Source organism: Argopecten irradians, chromosome 16 (assembly GCF_041381155.1).
Source record: "Argopecten irradians isolate NY chromosome 16, Ai_NY, whole genome shotgun sequence".
NCBI lineage: Eukaryota > Metazoa > Mollusca > Bivalvia > Pectinida > Pectinidae > Argopecten > Argopecten irradians.
This window is the reverse complement of record NC_091149.1, coordinates 20,941,265-20,961,039: the sequence shown is the minus strand read 5'-3', so window position 1 is coordinate 20,961,039 and position 19,775 is coordinate 20,941,265.

The following is a 19,775-nucleotide window of genomic DNA, read 5'->3' as shown; positions in this document are numbered from 1 at the left end:
TGAACTTCTTCTCAAGTTCTACCGGTGCGATTTGGCTGAAACTTGCATGAAATGATCCTGACATGGTCCCGACAAAGTGTTGTTATTTTTCGGGTCGATCCGAAATCCAAGATGGCCGCCACAGCCGCCATCTTGAAAACACATTTTGAACTTCTTCTCAAGTTTCTACCGGTGCGATTTGGCTGAAACTTGCATGAAATGATCCTGACATGGTCCCGACAAAGTGTTGTTATTTTTCGGGTCGATCCGAAATCCAAGATGGCCGCCACAGCCGCCATCTTGAAAACACATTTTGAACTTCTTCTCAAGTTCTACCGGTGCGATTTGGCTGAAACTTGCATGAAATGATCCTGACATGGTCCCGACAAAGTGTTGTTGTTTTTCGGGTCGATCCGAAATCCAAGATGGCCGCCACAGCCGCCATCTTGAAAACACATTTTGAACTTCTTCTCAAGTTCTACCGGTGCGATTTGGCTGAAACTTGCATGAAATGATCCTGACATGGTCCCGACAAAGTGTTGTTATTTTTCGGGTCGATCCGAAATCCAAGATGGCCGCCACAGCCGCCATCTTGAAAACACATTTTGAACTTCTTCTCAAGTTCTACCGGTGCGATTTGGCTGAAACTTGCATGAAATGATCCTGACATGGTCCCGACAAAGTGTTGTTATTTTTATTCGGTCGATCCGAAAATGTTGTTATTTTTCGATCGATCCGAAAATCCATGGATGGCCGCCACAGCCGCCATCTTGAAAACACATTTTGAACTTCTTCTCAAGTTCTACCGGTGCGATTTGGCTGAAACTTGCATGAAATGATCCTGACATGGTCCCGACAAAGTGTTGTTATTTTTCGGGTCGATCCGAAATCCAAGATGGCCGCCACAGCCGCCATCTTGAAAACACATTTTGAACTTCTTCTCAAGTTCTACCGGTGCGATTTGGCTGAAACTTGCATGAAATGATCCTGACATGGTCCCACAAAGTTGTTGTTATTTTTCGGGGTCGATCCGAAATCCAAGATGGCCGCCACACAGCCCGCCATCTTGAAAACACATTTTGAACTTCTTCTCAAGTTCTACCGGTGCGATTTGGCTGAAACTTGCATGAAATGATCCTGACATGGTCCGACAAAGTGTTGTTATTTTTCGGGTCGATCCGAAATCCAAGATGGCCGCCACAGCGGCTCCATCTTGAAAACACATTTTGAAGATTCTCTTCTTCAAGTTTCTACCGGTGCGATTTGGCTGAAAACTTGCATGAAATGATCCTGACATGGTCCCGACAAAAGTGTTCTTATTTTTCGAGGTCGATCTGAAATCCAAGATGGCCGCACAGCCGCCATCTTGAAAACACATTTTGAACTTCTTCTCAAGTTCTACCGGTGTGATTTGGCTGAAACTTGCATGAAATGATCCTGACATGGTCCCGACAAAGTGTTGTTATTTTTCGAGTCGATCCGAAATCCAAGATGGCCGCCACAGCCGCCATCTTGAAAACACATTTTGAACTTCTTCTCAAGTTCTACCGGTGCGATTTGGCTGAAAAACTTGCATGAAATGATCCTGACATGGTCCCGACAAAGTGTTGTTGTATTTTTCGGGTCGATCCGAAATCCAAGATGGCCGCCACAGCCGCCATCTTGAAAACACATTTTGAACTTCTTCTCAAGTTCTACCTGTGTGCGATTTGGCTGAAAAACTTGCATGAAATGATCCTGACATGGTCCCGACAAAAGTGTTTATATTTTTTCGGGTCGATTGAAATCCAAGATGGCCGAAAATTTGCCATCAAAACACATTTTGAACTTCTTCTCATTTTTTTTTCATTAGTGCGTTGCGATTTGGCTGAAAACTTGCATGAAATGAAACATGGTCCCGACAATGCCGAAATGATTGCCATCTTTATCATGCCACAGCCGTCTTTTGAACTTTGAAGTTTTTTTCGGTTTTGGATTTGAAATTCAAAGATGCCGCGTTTTCATTTGAAAACACATTTTGAAATTTTTCTCAATGTTGAAACACATTTTGAATTGCTTTTGAAATGAAACTTGCATGAAAAATTGCATTTGATCCTGACATGGTCCCGACAAAGTGTTGTTATTTTTCGGGTCGATCCGAAATCCAAGATGGCCGCCCACAGCCCGCCATCTTGAAAACACATTTTGAACTTCTTCTCAAGTTCTACCGGTGCGATTTGGCTGAAAACTTGCATGAAATGATCCTGACATGGTCCCGACAAAGTGTTGTTATTTTTCGGGTCGATCCGAAAATCCAAGATGGCCGCCACAGCCGCCATCTTGAAAACACATTTTTTGAACTTCTTCTCAAGTTTCTACCGGTGCGATTTGGCTGAAACTTGCATGAAATGATCCTGACATGGTCCCCGACAAAGTGTTGTTATTTTTCGGGTCGATCCGAAATCCAAGATGGCCGCCACAGCCGCCATCTTGAAAAAACACATTTTGAACTTCTTCTCAAGTTCTACCGGTGCGATTTGGCTGAAACTTGCATGAAATGATCTTCACATGGTCCCGACAAAGTGTTGTTATTTTTTGGGTCGATCCAAAATCAAAGATGGCTGCCACAGCCGCCATCTTGAAAACACATTTTGAACTTCTTCTCAAGTTCTACCGGTGCGATTTGGCTGAAACTTGCATGAAATGATCCTGACATGGTCCCGACAAAGTGTTGTTATTTTTCGGGTCGATCCGAAATCCAAGATGGCCGCCACAGCCGCCATCTTGAAAACACATTTTGAAACTTCTTCTCAAGTTCTACCGGTGCGATTTGGCTGAAACTTGCATGAAATGATCCTGACATGGTCCCGACAAAGTGTTGTTATTTTTCGGGTCGATCTCCAAATCCAAGATGGCCGCCACAGCCGCCATCTTGAAAACACATTTTGAACTTCTTCTCAAGTTCTACCGGTGCGATTTGGCTGAAAAACTTGCATGAAATGATCCTGACATGGTCCCGACAAAGTGTTGTTATTTTTCGGGTCGATCCGAAATCCAAGATGGCCGCCACAGCCGCCATCTTGAAAACACATTTTGAACTTCTTCTCAAGTTCTACCGGTGCGATTTGGCTGAAACTTGCATGAAATGATCCTGACATGGTCCCGACAAAAGTGTTGTTAATTTTCGGGTCGATCCGAAATCCAAGATGGCCGCCACACCGCCATCTTGAAAAACACATTTTGAACTTCTTCTCAAGTTCTACCGGTGCGATTTGGCTGAAACTTGCATGAAATGATCCTGACATGGTCCCGACAAAGTGTTGTTATTTTTCGGGTCGATCCGAAATCCAAGATGGCCGCCACAGCCGCCATCTTGAAAAAAACATTTTGAACTTCTTCTCAAGTTCTACTGGTGCGATTTGGCTGAAACTTGCATGAAATGATCCTGACATGGTCCCGACAAAGTGTTTTTTTTTTGGGTCGATCCGAAATCCAAGATGGCCGCCACAGCCGCCATCTTGAAAACACATTTTGAACTTCTTCTCAAGTTCTACCGGTGCGATTTGGCTGAAACTTGCATGAAATGATCCTGACATGGTCCCGACAAAGTGTTGTTATTTTTCGGGTCGATCCGAAATCCAAGATGGCCGCCACAGCCGCCATCTTGAAAACACATTTTGAACTTCTTCTCAAGTTCTACCGGTGCGATTTGGCTGAAACTTGCATGAAATGATCCTGACATGGTCCCGACAAAGTGTTGTTTTTTTCGGGTCGATCCGAAATCCAAGATGGCCGCCACAGCCGCCATCTTGAAAACACATTTTGAACTTCTTCTCAAGTTCTACCGGTGCGATTTGGCTGAAACTTGCATGAAATGATCCTGACATGGTCCCGACAAAGTGTTGTTATTTTTCGGGTCGATCCGAAATCCAAGATGGCCGCCACAGCCGCCATCTTGAAAACACATTTTGAACTTCTTCTCAAGTTCTACCGGTGCGATTTGGCTGAAACTTGCATGAAATGATCCTGACATGGTCCCGACAAAGTGTTGTTATTTTTCGGGTCGATCCGAAAATCCAAGATGGCCGCCACAGCCGCCATCTTGAAAACACATTTTGAACTTCTTCTCAAGTTCTACCGGTGCGATTTGGCTGAAACTTGCATGAAATGATCCTGACATGGTCCCGACAAAGTGTTGTTATTTTTCGGGTCGATCCGAAATCCAAGATGGCCGCCACAGCCGCCATCTTGAAAACACATTTTGAACTTCTTTTCAAGTTCTACCGGTGCGATTTGGCTGAAACTTGCATGAAATGATCCTGACATGGTCCCGACAAAGTGTTGTTATTTTTCGGGTCGATCCGAAATCCAAGATGGCCGCCACAGCCGCCATCTTGAAAACACATTTTGAACTTCTTCTCAAGTTCTACCGGTGCGATTTGGCTGAAACTTGCATGAAATGATCCTGACATGGTCCCGACAAAGTGTTGTTATTTTTCGGGTCGATCCGAAATCCAAGATGGCCGCCACAGCCGCCATCTTGAAAACACATTTTGAACTTCTTCTCAAGTTCTACCGGTGCGATTTGGCTGAAACTTGCATGAAATGATCCTGACATGGTCCCGACAAAGTGTTGTTATTTTTCGGGTCGATCCGAAATCCAAGATGGCCGCCACAGCCGCCATCTTGAAAACACATTTTGAACTTCTTCTCAAGTTCTACCTGTGCGATTTGGCTGAAACTTGCATGAAATGATCCTGACATGGTCCCGACAAGTTGTGTTGTTACATTTTGGTTGATCCCAAATCGAAGATGGGCTACCATGGACACTATATCTAAAACTTCCAGATTTGAAGGCCTTTCAAGGCCTCTTGTTTGCCGAAAATTTGTTGAAACTTGAAATTGAAAATGATCCTGACATGGTCCTGACAAAGTGACACATTTTATCAAATTAAATTTACCAATTGCCATTGAAGTTCAAATGACTTCGGTGCCCTTTGGGCCTTGAAAACTTGTATGAAATTCCTGACATGGTCCCGACCAAAGTGTGCAATTAGAATTTTTGGGGCATGGGGTTCAATCCGAAATCCAAGATGGCCATAAACAGCCGCCATCATTTTGAAAACACATTTTGAATGGTCTTCTCAAGTTTCTACTGGACATTGTTGCGATTTGGCTGAAACTTTGAAATTTTGCAAACACAAAATCCTGACATGGTCCCGACAAAGTGTTGTTATTTTTAGTTTCATCCAAATGATCAGGAAAAGTCCAAGATGGCCGCCACAGCCGCCATCTTGAAAACACATTTTGAAAAACACATTTTGAACTTCTTCTCAAGTTCTACCCACCGGTGCGATTTGGCTGAAACTTGCATGAAATGATCCTGACATGGTCCCGACAAAGTGTTGTTATTTTTCGGGTCGATCCGAAATCCAAGATGGCCGCCACAGCCGCCATCTTGAAAACACATTTTGAACTTCTTCTCAAGTTCTACCGGTGCGATTTGGCTGAAACTTGCATGAAATGATCCTGACATGGTCCCGACAAAGTGTTGTTTTTTTTTCGGGTCGATCCGAAATCCAAGATGGCCGCCACAGCCGCCATCTTGAAAACACATTTTGAACTTCTTCTCAAGTTCTACCAGTGCGATTTGGCTGAAACTTGCATGAAATGATCCTGACATGGTCCCGACAAAGTGTTGTTTTTTTTCGGGTCGATCCGAAATCCAAGATGGCCGCCACAGCCGCCATCTTGAAAACACATTTTGAACTTCTTCTCAAGTTCTACCGGTGCGATTTGGCTGAAACTTGCATGAAATGATCCTGACATGGTCCCGACAAAGTGTTGTTATTTTTCGGGTCGATCCGAAAGCCAAGATGGCCGCCACAGCCGCCATCTTGAAAAACACATTTTTGAAACTTCTTCTCAAGTTCTACCGGTGCGATTTGGCTGAAACTTGCATGAAATGATCCTGACATGGTCCCGACAAAGTGTTGTTATTTTTCGGGTCGATCCGAAATCCAAGATGGCCGCCACAGCCGCCATCTTGAAAACACATTTTGAACTTCTTCTCAAGTTCTACCGGTGCGATTTGGCTGAAACTTGCATGAAATGATCCTGACATGGTCCCGACAAAGTGTTGTTATTTTTCGGGTCGATCCGAAATCCAAGATGGCCGCCACAGCCGCCATCTTGAAAACACATTTTGAACTTCTTCTCAAGTTCTACCGGTGCGATTTGGCTGAAACTTGCATGAAATGATCCTGACATGGTCCCGACAAAGTGTTGTTATTTTTTGGGTCGATCCGAAATCCAAGATGGCCGCCACAGCCGCCATCTTGAAAACACATTTTGAACTTCTTCTCAAGTTCTACCGGTGCGATTTGGCTGAAACTTGCATGAAATGATCCTGACATGGTCCCGACAAAGTGTTGTTATTTTTCGGGTCGATCCGAAATCCAAGATGGCCGCCACAGCCGCCATCTTGAAAACACATTTTGAACTTCTTCTCAAGTTCTACCAGTGCGATTTGGCTGAAACTTGCATGAAATGATCCTGACATGGTCCCGACAAAGTGTTGTTATTTTTCGGGTCGATCCGAAATCAAAGATGGCCGCCACAGCCGCCATCTTGAAAACACATTTTGAACTTCTTCTCAAGTTCTACCGGTGCGATTTGGCTGAAACTTGCATGAAATGATCCTGACATGGTCCCGACAAAGTGTTGTTATTTTTCGGGTCGATCCGAAATCCAAGATGGCCGCCACAGCCGCCATCTTGAAAACACATTTTGAACTTCTTCTCAAGTTCTACCGGTGCGATTTGGCTGAAACTTGCATGAAATGATCCTGACATGGTCCCGACAAAGTGTTGTTATTTTTCGGGTCGATCCGAAATCCAAGATGGCCGCCACAGCCGCCATCTTGAAAACACATTTTGAACTTCTTCTCAAGTTCTACCGGTGCGATTTGGCTGAAACTTGCATGAAATGATCCTGACATGGTCCCGACAAAGTGTTGTTATTTTTCGGGTCGATCCGAAATCCAAGATGGCCGCCAAAGCCGCCATCTTGAAAACACATTTTGAACTTCTTCTCAAGTTCTACCAGTGCGATTTGGCTGAAACTTGCATGAAATGATCCTGACATGGTCCCGACAAAGTGTTGTTATTTTTCGGGTCGATCCGAAATCCAAGATGGCCGCCGCCATCTTGAAAACACATTTTGAACTTCTTCTCAAGTTCTACCGGTGCGATTTGGCTGAAACTTGCATGAAATGATCCTGACATCGTCCCGACAAAGTGTTGTTACATCTCTGGTTGATCCCAAATCGAAGATGGCTACCATGGCACTATATCTAATTAACTTCCTACATGTTAAGGCCCTTTGGCCTCTTGTTTGAAAGAAAAATTTGTTGAAAGAAATTGAAAATGATCCTGACATTGTCCTGACAAAGTGACACCATATGAAATTAAATTTACCATTGCCAAGGTAGTCAGATGACCGGTAAGGCCCTTTGGGCCTCTTGTCAACTTGTTTCAGGACTTCATTTCAAGTTCTACCGGTCCGAAAACTTGCAAAATGATCGAAATTTGCCGCCATGTTGTTTGGGAATTTGCATTTCAATTATAAATGAAAATTTCAATTGGTTTCAAATGAACGTTGTTTTGATTGGTTACTTGTTGTTGATTGGAAAAACGTGAAAGCCATTTGCAAATGATCCTGGTGAAATGATTGCAATTTTATCATACATGGGGATAAATTTGTGCAAAGTGCATTTTATGACAGGTCATTTTTGTTGTTCAACAGGATGATCCTAAATCCATGATGTCCGTCGTCGTCCACAGCCGCCATCTTGAAAACACAGGAAAACACATTTTGAACTTCTTCTCAAGTTCTACCAGTGGTGCTGATTTGGCTGAAACTTGCATGAAATGTTCCTGACATGGTCCCGACAAAGTGTTGTTATTTTTTCGGGTCGATCCGAAATCCAAGATGGCCGCCACAGCCGCCATCTTGAAAACACATTTTGAACTTCTTCTCAAGTTCTACCAGTGGGATTTGGCTGAAACTTGCATGAAATGATCCTGACACGGTCCCGACAAAGTGTTGTTATTTTTTCGGGTCGATCCGAAATCCAAGATGGCCGCCACAGCCGCCATCTTGAAAAACACATTTTGAACTTCTTCTCAAGTTCTACCGGTGCGATTTGGCTGAAACTTGCATGAAATGATCCTGACATGGTCCCGACAAAGTGTTGTTACTTTTCGGGTCGATCCGAAATCCAAGATGGCCGCCACAGCCGCCATCTTGAAAACACATTTTGAACTTCTTCTCAAGTTCTACCGGTGCGATTTGGCTGAAACTTGCATGAAATGATCCTGGTATGGTCCCGACCGACAAAGTGTTGTTATTTTTCGGGTCGATCCGAAATCCAAGATGGCCGCCACAGCCGCCATCTTGAAAACACATTTTGAACTTCTTCTCAAGTTCTACCGGTGCGATTTGGCTGAAACTTGCATGAAATGATCCTGACATGGTCCCGACAAAGTGTTGTTATTTTTTGGGTCGATCCGAAATCCAAGATGGCCGCCACAGCCGCCATCTTGAAAACACATTTTGAACTTCTTCTCAAGTTCTACCGGTGCGATTTGGCTGAAACTTGCATGAAATGATCCTGACATGGTCCCGACAAAGTGTTGTTATTTTTCGGGTCGATCCGAAATCCAAGATGGCCGCCACAGCCGCCATCTTGAAAACACATTTTGAACTTCTTCTCAAGTTCTACCGGTGCGATTTGGCTGAAACTTGCATGAAATGATCCTGACATGGTCCCGACAAAGTGTTGTTATAATTATTTTTCGGGTCGATCCGAAATCCAAGATGGCCGCCACAGCCGCCATCTTGAAAACACATTTTGAACTTCTTCTCAAGTTCTACCAGTGCGATTTGGCTGAAACTTGCATGAAATGATCCTGACATGGTCCCGACAAAGTGTTGTTATTTTTCGGGTCGATCCGAAATCCAAGATGGCCGCCAAAGCCGCCATCTTGAAAACACATTTTGAACTTCTTCTCAAGTTCTACCGGTGCGATTTGGCTGAAACTTGCATGAAATGATCCTGACATGGTCCCGACAAAGTGTTGTTATTTTTCGGGTCAATCCGAAATCCAAGATGGCCGCCACAGCCGCCATCTTGAAAACACATTTTGAACTTCTTCTCAAGTTCTACCGGTGCGATTTGGCTGAAACTTGCATGAAATGATCCTGACATGGTCCCGACAAAGTGTTGTTATTTTTCGGGTCGATCCGAAATCCAAGATGGCCGCCACAGCCGCCATCTTGAAAACACATTTTGAACTTCTTCTCAAGTTCTACCGGTGCGATTTGGCTGAAACTTGCATGAAATGATCCTGACATGGTCCCGACAAAGTGTTGTTATTTTTCGGGTCAATCCGAAATCCAAGATGGCCGCCAAAGCCGCCATCTTGAAAACACATTTTGAACTTCTTCAAGTTCTACCGGTGCGATTTGGCTGAAACTTGCATGAAATGATCCTGACATGGTCCCGACAAAGTGTTGTTATTTTTCGGGTCGATCCGAAATCCAAGATGGCCGCCACAGCCGCCATCTTGAAAACACATTTTGAACTTCTTCTCAAGTTCTACCAGTGCGATTTGGCTGAAACTTGCATGAAATGATCCTGACATGGTCCCGACAAAGTGTTGTTATTTTTCGGGTCGATCCGAAATCCAAGATGGCCGCCACAGCCGCCATCTTGAAAACACATTTTGAACTTCTTCTCAAGTTCTACCGGTGCGATTTGGCTGAAACTTGCATGAAATGATCCTGACATGGTCCCGACAAAGTGTTGTTATTTTTTTCGGGTCGATCCGAAATCCAAGATGGCCGCCACAGCCGCCATCTTGAAAACACATTTTGAACTTCTTCTCAAGTTCTACCGGTGCGATTTGGCTGAAACTTGCATGAAATGATCCTGACATGGTCCCGACAAAGTGTTGTTATTTTTCGGGTCGATCCGAAATCCAAGATGGCCGCCACAGCCGCCATCTTGAAAACACATTTTGAACTTCTTCTCAAGTTCTACCGGTGCGATTTGGCTGAAACTTGCATGAAATGATCCTGACATGGTCCCGACAAAGTGTTGTTATTTTTCGGGTCGATCCGTAATCCAAGATGGCCGCCAAAGCCGCCATCTTGAAAACACATTTTGAACTTCTTCTCAAGTTCTACCGGTGCGATTTGGCTGAAACTTGCATGAAATGATCCTGACATGGTCCCGACAAAGTGTTGTTATTTTTCGGGTCGATCCGAAATCCAAGATGGCCGCCAAAGCTGCCATCTTGAAAACACATTTTGAACTTCTTCTCAAGTTCTACCGGTGCGATTTGGCTGAAACTTGCATGAAATGATCCTGACATGGTCCCGACAAAGTGTTGTTATTTTTCGGGTCGATCCGAAATCCAAGATGGCCGCCACAGCCGCCATCTTGAAAACACATTTTGAACTTCTTCTCAAGTTCTACCAGTGCGATTTGGCTGAAACTTGCATGAAATGATCCTGACATGGTCCCGACAAAGTGTTGTTACATCTCTGGTTGATCCCAAATCGAAGATGGCTACCATGACACTATATCTAATTAATTTCCTACATGTTAAGGCCCTTTGGCCTCTTGTTTGAAAGAAAATTTGTTGAAAGAAATTGAAAATGATCCTGACATTGTCCTGACAAAGTGACACCATATGAAATTAAATTTACCATTGCCAAGGTAGTCAGATGACCGGTAAGGCCCTTTGGGCCTCTTGTTTAACTTGTAGGTTCCAGTGATTTTCATTTTTGCTACCATCCTGAGATGGTAGCTATTAGAATCGGTCGCTTTGCCTGCCATGTTGTTGGGATTTCACGTGGTTATAAATAGTCTGTTCACTTTGATTGGCTGGCCAAAATGATTTACGTGTGTTGATTGGTTACTTGTTGTTGGAAGATTTCACGTGTGTTAGGGTTACCAGTGGTGAAATGATTGCAAACACATTATCATCAGATAAACCCAGAGAAGTCTTAATGGTTTTTAGGTCATCTGACCCAAAGGGTCAGGATGACCTATAGTCATCATGTTTTGTCCGTCGTCGTCCGCCGTGCGCCGTCCGCCGTGCGCCGTGCGTTAACTTTTCACATTTTGAACTTCTTCTCAAGTTCTACCAGTGGGATTTGGCTGAAACTTGCATGAAATGTTCCTGACACGGTCCCGACAAAAGTGTTGTTATTTTTCGGGTCGATCCGAAATCCAAGATGGCCGCCACAGCCGCCATCTTGAAAACACATTTTGAACTTCTTCTCAAGTTCTACCAGTGGGATTTGGCTGAAACTTGCATGAAATGATCCTGACACGGTCCCGACAAAGTGTTGTTATTTTTCGGGTCGATCCGAAATCCAACATGGCCGCCACAGCCGCCATCTTGAAAACACATTTTGAACTTCTTCTCAAGTTCTACCAGTGGGATTTGGCTGAAACTTGCATGAAATGATCCTGACATGGTCCCGACAAAGTGTTGTTATTTTTCGGGTCGATCCGAAATCCAAGATGGCCGCCACAGCCGCCATCTTGAAAACACATTTTGAACTTCTTCTCAAGTTCTACCAGTGGGATTTGGCTTAAACTTGCATGAAATGATCCTGACACGGTCCCGAAAAAGTGTTGTTATTTTTCGGGTCGATCCTAAATCCAAGATGGCCGCCACAACCGCCATCTTGAAAACACCATTTTGAACTTCTTCTCAAGTTCTACCGGTGGGATTTGGCTGAAACTTACATGAAATGATCCTGACATGGTCCCGACAAAGTATTGTTACATCTCTGGTTGATCCCAAATCGAAGATGACTACCATGACACTATATCTAAGTAATTTCCTATATGTTAAGGCCCTTGGGCCTCTTGTTTGAAATAAAATTTGTTGTAAGAAATTGAAAATTATCCTGACATGATCCTGACAAAGTGACACTATATATAATTAATTTTACTATTGTCAAGGTAGTCAGATGACCGTTAAGGCCCTTTGGGCCTCTTGTTTCTGGTTGTCGGACATTATTCTCAGAAATCACACAAGGCGTCGCAACACATACTAAATAGAAACATTGTCGGGAGCGTGTGGAGCATCTATATATAGCCTAACTAGTACTGTTAGCAAGATGATCATGACCTACTTGTAAAAACTGTCTGTTCATGGGAGATGCTGAAACAAAATTAGGCTTTACTTGGGGGATATTTGTGGAACTGTATGCGCTAAAGTTAAGTACAGTTTTAAACGAAATGTTATGCTTGTTTATATGTGTATACTATGTATTTCACCAACTTGTTCAAGTACATTTTACGGAAAACTTGTTAGCATAAGGAAAAGGCCCACTACACCTGCTGAACAACTTTATTAAAGTAAATAAAACGTTAAGTTTCATAACACAGGTCATATTATGTTCCTGGCGTCGTCATAATTACAACGCGTTAGTAGACAATTTCTGCGCCACATGGTAAAAATTCAATTTATTATGTTATAATTGTTTTAAAAAGACTTTTATTTTTTTTCTGAAAGGTAGCCTAGTGGCCTTTTCATGAATATCATGAAGTTGATAATCTTTTACATTGAATGTGAAAAGCATTTGAATTATCATTCTTCAAAAATGAATTGTCATAAGAACGATGGCAGCTAACTGTGAACAGAACAATTCGTCAAGCTTTCCTATCTTTGCTTCCTTATAAATAATGCTGTATGGTAGCCTTCTTAGCTTTTTGGGAAGCTAAAACTTGCTTTTTATGTCTACTCGTCTGAATACCTGCAAATTAACTTTTATCACTTGCCTTAAGCTCCCAGTACTTTCAGTACTTTGATTTTTCAATGTGTTCACCACAGAATTCACTTAAAGTTTTATGTGCCGTAACTAGCCGATAATTTTGACATGCTATTTTTTCATCATTGATTTATTAAAAACCATAAGGTTTGATGAATGAAGCTGTAAAAACCATTCAAATGGCTTCAGATGACTTTTAAACATTACTTATAACACAGAAATTTTGTACTGAAAAATTGTTGTTTTTATGCCTTAAATATGTTAAAATGAAAACATACCTACAGAAGTCACTTTATAATTACTAAAAACATTGTAAAAATGTGTAATGAAATTGTAGACCACAATTTGGCTTCATGGTCTCGCCATATGTACTCATTTCACTTCACTATTGATATAGATAAATTATTTTTGACAGTACTGCCAAAAATCATTTTCAGCTGTTATTTGTACATATAAACCTATGCATTGAAAGCACTTATTTTCAAAAAAGTTGGTAATTTTTGTTGATGAATAACATATTAAAAGCTCATCTTGATTCGTGAGTATGAAAAATATGGCACATATGAATCAGATTAATATAGTCCAGCTAGTTGGTATACATATACTCCATCCACAGAACCCGAAAATTGTATGTCTTTTTTTGTGTACTGAAGACCCCAACTTTTGTCGTACTCGTTGTGATTTTATGACCTCAAATACTGTTTGTCTGGACGTTATAGGCCTATCCACATGTTTATTCCAGTCTAAAATTGAAAGTTTGATTCTCATTTTTATGAACATTCATTAAATACTATTCTCTTGTCGTGGTATTGGAGGAGAGAGTTGTTGAATGATTCGACGTAGTGTGTGTCTTTGCAATAACAGTAATCCTGAGCATTTCTGTAAACTTGTAATTTCAAAAGGAAATCTTTCAACATTTGTTCAGCCTCTGGAGTCCTGATGGTATTTTTTGTGCTTTCATATTCTGGATCTGATTTGCATCGTGACGTAGAGTGACATAATTTGTGATTTCCTTTGTAGTGTTCAGATATATTAGTATGTCAGCATTTCTGTTGTAATTTTGTGTACACCAATATATATGGGTCCGAATAGATGCAGCTTTGTCAGAGAGATCACTGTGCCAGGTTTTTCCGTGATTCTTTTTTGTCCCTTGAGTGATTTTTTATGCGGCTTTCCAATGCTTTTTGTCATGTGCCATGTGTCATTGCAGTTCTGTGTAACATATTTGATGATGGAAGCATTATTATCATGAGCATGGTATTTTACAGGAACCTGTTCTCCATCTAAATAATCATAAATTCTTCGGACACCAATGAGTTCATGTCTCTGACTAGAAGAATCATCTTTTTTGCTGAAAGTTTCAATTTTCAGTACTTTAGTTTCAAATCTCCTCAGCAAACTATAACATTTCAAATCTCCTCAGCAAACTATAACATAATCAGTTTTATTTTAGAGATCCATAATAATATTGTCATTGTCTAAAACTAGACCGGTAATTAAACAGGAAGAGATATTGCTGTACATGTATGTCCCAAGGCCTAATGTATATGTAACAGTCAGACCGGTCAGTCTAATGTCGCTCCCTAGATCTTCCTAGATGTCAATGTCATAATGTTATGTTGTGGTAACATGAGTTAACTGTCATTTTTGTCATTTGTACACGTAGGCAATATATCTGACCAGTCTATATATTGGACTGGCCAGTGATACACAGAGACATACCGGACGGGGACGCACACTTATGTGTGTGGGCCCATTGGGTCCATAATGCCTGGCACCTTCTCACCATATGTATGTTATATTGTAAAATGTACCACATTAGAATAAAACGTCGACTACATACTGGAGTCTTTCATCCTTCAACTCAACTCAACTTATGAACCTCACGGACGATGTACCAACTTCAAGCCATACTCCAACTTCAAATCTACTATCAAACACTGAAATTATTATACTGATGCCGTGACAATGCGATGGAATTTTGGGTTTCGCAGATATCACCAACGGAGCTATTCCACTGTACGATCATCATGGCCACAAACACATATCAACGATCACGATTTACATATGGAAAACTTCACGCAACCACTATTCGATCTGGAGTGCCACAAAAACAGAACAACTCTGAGCCAATTACATCGCCACTCCACACTAGCCATTCGAAGTCTTAACACAAACAACAAACAGAACAAAACAAGAGGAACCAAACCGCAGAGAACCAACAACACCTTACTGACCACAACCAAAATCCACCTACCACATAATAATATTGTCATTGTCTAAAACTAGACCGGTAATTAAACAGGAAGAGATATTGCTGTACATGTATGTCCCAAGGCCTAATGTATATGTAACAGTCAGACCGGTCAGTCTAATGTCGCTCCCTAGATCTTCCTAGATGTCAATGTCATAATGTTATGTTGTGGTAACAAAACAACATCGGTGAATTTTTAATTTCTTCGCCAGCATTGCCTAGCATCTGTCATGATACTTAAACCATCTTCCATTTCGGATGCAACAGAAAATGCTATTTCTTCAAGGAGGGCGTTTTCTTGTGCTTTCTGCGACAGTTCCTGTACAATTGGTGCATAGCTTTCCTGTAAATCGGCCAGATATTTGTCTCCCATTGTTCCAAGGTTAACTTCTTTGCAAAATTTCTCAAACTGAATTGGTAGAATGCCATATGAGAAATAGCCATGGGCTAACTTCAGGCTACCGAAGAGCTTTCCTCCTTCCACATGTGTTTTAGCCAAAACTATTTTATCCTATGTAACACTTTTTAGTTTTTGCTTGCCTTTTTACCGAAGAGCTTTCCTCCTTCCACATGTGTTTTAGCCAAAACTATTTTATCCTATGTAACACTTTTTAGTTTTTGCTTGCCTTTTTCTTATCCTGATCTTTTAGATACATTCCTTGTTTATATCCTGGTACTCGTGCCTGCCCTGTAGTTTGGTCCTAAATGACCTTAGTTGTCGATAGGCCGTAAAACTAAAACAAACAAAAAAACAAAATGATTGAGAATGTCTCCCCCGACAGAACCTCGGCTTATTCCGGATTCACGGCCTCGTCGTCCGAATGGTAATACTCATACCCGGAATCGGATGGGCTGTCCACATATGTATACTCGACTGACTCGGTTTAAATTTTGTCATCTTCGTCGACGACGGTTTCCAACTCCGGTTGTATTGTAGACTCTTCTACTGGGCTGCCAACTGGAGCGATATCTTCATAAACATTATGTGTTGGAGTCTTTTGAAATTCGTATTCCTCCAGAATATTATATAAGGACTCATTTTCCTGGTCAGCGGCTTTAAAGTCTCTTTCCTTCAATTCAATTTTGTTTTTCTGTGAGCTCCTTATCAGTTTCAAGAGAGATAAAAGTTCTTTTTGCTCCAGTGTCTATCTTCCACATGACTGACGTTTCATTCACTTGACATCCTACGGTCTTCGGTAGTGCCCTTTGTGGTAGCGCCGGACACCCGCCACAATAGTTTTATACAAGAATTATAATCAAACTAATCGTGAGAAGTCGAGAGAATAAATTTTCCAACACATTTATAATATTATTTCTAATAAGTTTTTTGAATCAATCAATTTTAATAACTAATCTGTACCTGAGAAAATTTGCAAGTGGCGAGGCCTTGTCTTAAAAATGTCAATATCCTTCCCATAACACCAAGACCCACAAAACTCCATGTAATCCAGGCAAAATCCAGTCACACATGGAAAACCTGCTTCTGATCATGGAGAAACGGCCGTCTGATGGTCAGCAAATCCAGCGTCAGTCCTCAATGGAAAATCTTCATTTTCATGCAGAACAACTGTACCCATCTGATAGGTGCCCTTTACTTCACATCGCTCACAGGAAAAATATCCAGAATGACCCTTCACACTCTTCAGAAATGACCTAGCAGGTGCATCGCAAACAAATGCTTTGAAATTGATTTTGATAAAAGCATCATTTACTTGTATTCCTTCTTCTTTTAAACGGACATATTCCACCAGGAAATCATGAAGGAAATCTGTGACATGGCTTGGTTTGCTTTCACCGTAAAACAAGGCTACCACAAAAGGTATATAGGTATCAAAATTGCAAACGATGAGCCAGAATTGTGTACATGAAGACTTAAAAATGGAATGCCATCAATATTTGTGAGCAAGTTGATTTCGTTTGGGACCTCGCTTCCTGATTTTACAAAATAATAGTATCCCAGCTTCTATTCCAAAATAGGCATATTTTCCTCCAAACTTATCTTCAATGGGTATTTTTCTATGAGTCTGTGACAATGTTCTAGAATCTTTAGGGAGCGGCAGATTTTCATCCCTTAATATTTCAAGAAGCTCATTTACACTGGGTCTTGTTTGATTGTTTTTTGTAGCAGATAGCAGTGATAGGCCGCCTAAACTAGGCTTAGTGACTAACTGAATTTCTTTGGTAGTCAGTCTTCTGATAAGGACTGGTGTCATTTCCCTTGGTACATGTTTGTTGGATTCTTTCCCTGATGTCTGTCCCTTATTCGTTGGTATATTACCAGGCTTGAAATAAATACCACTTCTCTTTCTCTCTCTTCATGTTGGCTTCTAAGGTTGTAAGTAGCAGTGGGTCACTCTGTACTGGTCAGAAGTTCTCATGACAGTGAAACTCATCTGGGTTCATGCATCCGGAAATGGTTTAGTTACTAAAGTCTTGTTTTCTTCAGTATTTGGAAATGGAATTTCAGACTCGTTTTCTGATAAATATTTGCCTCAGCTATGTACGAACAGTGGATGTGCAGCCTTTCACCTCTGTCATAGGAGGAAATAACATCCAACTTGACTTGAAACACAAGAAAGTCCTGCTTTGCAGTTACATGATGCATTTATTTTCCTGCCAGTCTGTTTAACTAGTGTTACAAAGACACTATAACTCTCCTGAACCTTTCCACCAGCCACTAAAACTTCCAGACTTATACTTGGTTTACACAATGCCTTAACCATGCACAACTGAGATGTCTCATTCACATTGTTGAACTGAATGTTGTTAACATATTGTTCACTTGAAAACCTGTTTTGCTTTCGGTAATTGTCGGTTACAATTTTTAGTCATCCCATTGATTGAATACTTCTCATACAGGAAATAGTTTTGAACATCTTCCTTGCAGATTGGTGGACAATTCATCATGTAAGGTCCTCTCAATCTAGTGACAATTCATTTATATTGTGGAGGTCTGATTTTCGATGTCGCCCATTGTCAGTATAATGTGACCGGGTGGGATGTGTTGCTTGGCGTCTTCGGCAGCATGCTTCAGTGATATAGCACTACAAACAGGGCAACAGTTCCACTATACAAGAAGACACAACATGAGTAAACCGCAGTCTCCCACAACTCGCACCTCACATGCTACACACCGCATACAGTGGGTATGCCGTCCTTGCATGACCATAGTAGTTCGAGCTGTTAATGGGTTAAATCAACATTTAATGTTTTAAATTTTGTTTTAGTTTATTGCTGCCCTTTTAACTTATCCTGGATGCGCGCTAGCTACGAGTTTTAATACTTATATTATTTACATATCCAACTCATTTTAGGGGGTCTCTGCATTTACATGTTTAAGCTAGACCAGAAAAAACCGTTTATCAACGACAATGTAATCCACAAGAAAGATGGAACAGCCATTTTGACGGTGATCAGTTGACGTCACCGGCACGTGCTGGAACTTAATATTTTGACACCATTGACGTAAGTCCACCGTATCGGATGTACCACCATGGCTCATTCAAACACAAATTTATCTCAACATGAGAGGGCAAAATCAGTGCATTACCCGAAGAACACAAATCCTCCTTTCGGGAGTGCATTAGGGCTTTCCTGACCATGTTCAGATCTACACTGACGGATCAAAAGATGGTGATAAAGTTGCGGCAGCATGCTGTACATCTAATCACTGCTCCTCTATCGACTCCCGGATATTGCCTCCATTTTCTCTGCGGAACGACTGGTTCGCCCGTTGTCAGTTTAATGTGACCGGTGGGGTGCGTTGCTTGGTGTCTTCGGCGGCATGCTTCAGTGATATAGCACTATAAAAAGGGCAAACAGTTTCCACTATACAAGAAGACACAACATGAATATACCGCAGTCTCCCCAAAACACTCACCTCGCACAACATACACGCAACACACAGCATACATGGGAGGCCGTCCTTACATGACCCTGGCTGTTAATAGGACGTTAATTAATCAAACAAACAAACAAATCTCTGCGGAAGCATGTGCTATCGGTCTGGCGCTTGACCATATCGAAGAACACCGCATTGAAAAGGCAATCATCTGTTTCAGACTCTCTTTCGGTTCTTCAGGCTTTGAAATCAAGAAGCCCTAGAAATACTCTAATCCAAAATCTTTTAATCCGAACATTTCGATTATCTTCTAAAAACTCAAATTACTTATCTCTGGATTCCCAGTCATGTGGGTATAAAGGGGAATGAACAGGCTGATGAAGCAGCTAAGACTGCTCTTCGCCTAGCACAAACAGATTTGAAACTACCATACACCGACATCAAACCTTCAATTCAGTCAGCCATCAAACACCATTGGCAACAAAGGTGGTTCTACCGAAACAAACAATAAACTGTTTAAAATTCAACCTACACTTAATCCTAAACTGTCCAGTCGGAGAGACCGCAGAGAGGAAGTTGTACTCTCTCGGCTCCGAACTGGACACAACATATTTTTACACATTCCTATCTATTGAGAGGGGAGGATCCTCCTACATGCCATGCATGTGATTCTCCTCTCACAGTGGAGCATATTTTATTGCATTGTATTGATTTTAAAACACATACGAGATAAATACTACGATGTCTCCGACATGTACACTTTGTTTCATGCCGTGAGACATAATCGTATTTTTAATTATCTCAAAGAGATCGGTATTTTAAGCAAAATATGAACGTTTTCTCATCATACATCGTATCAACTCA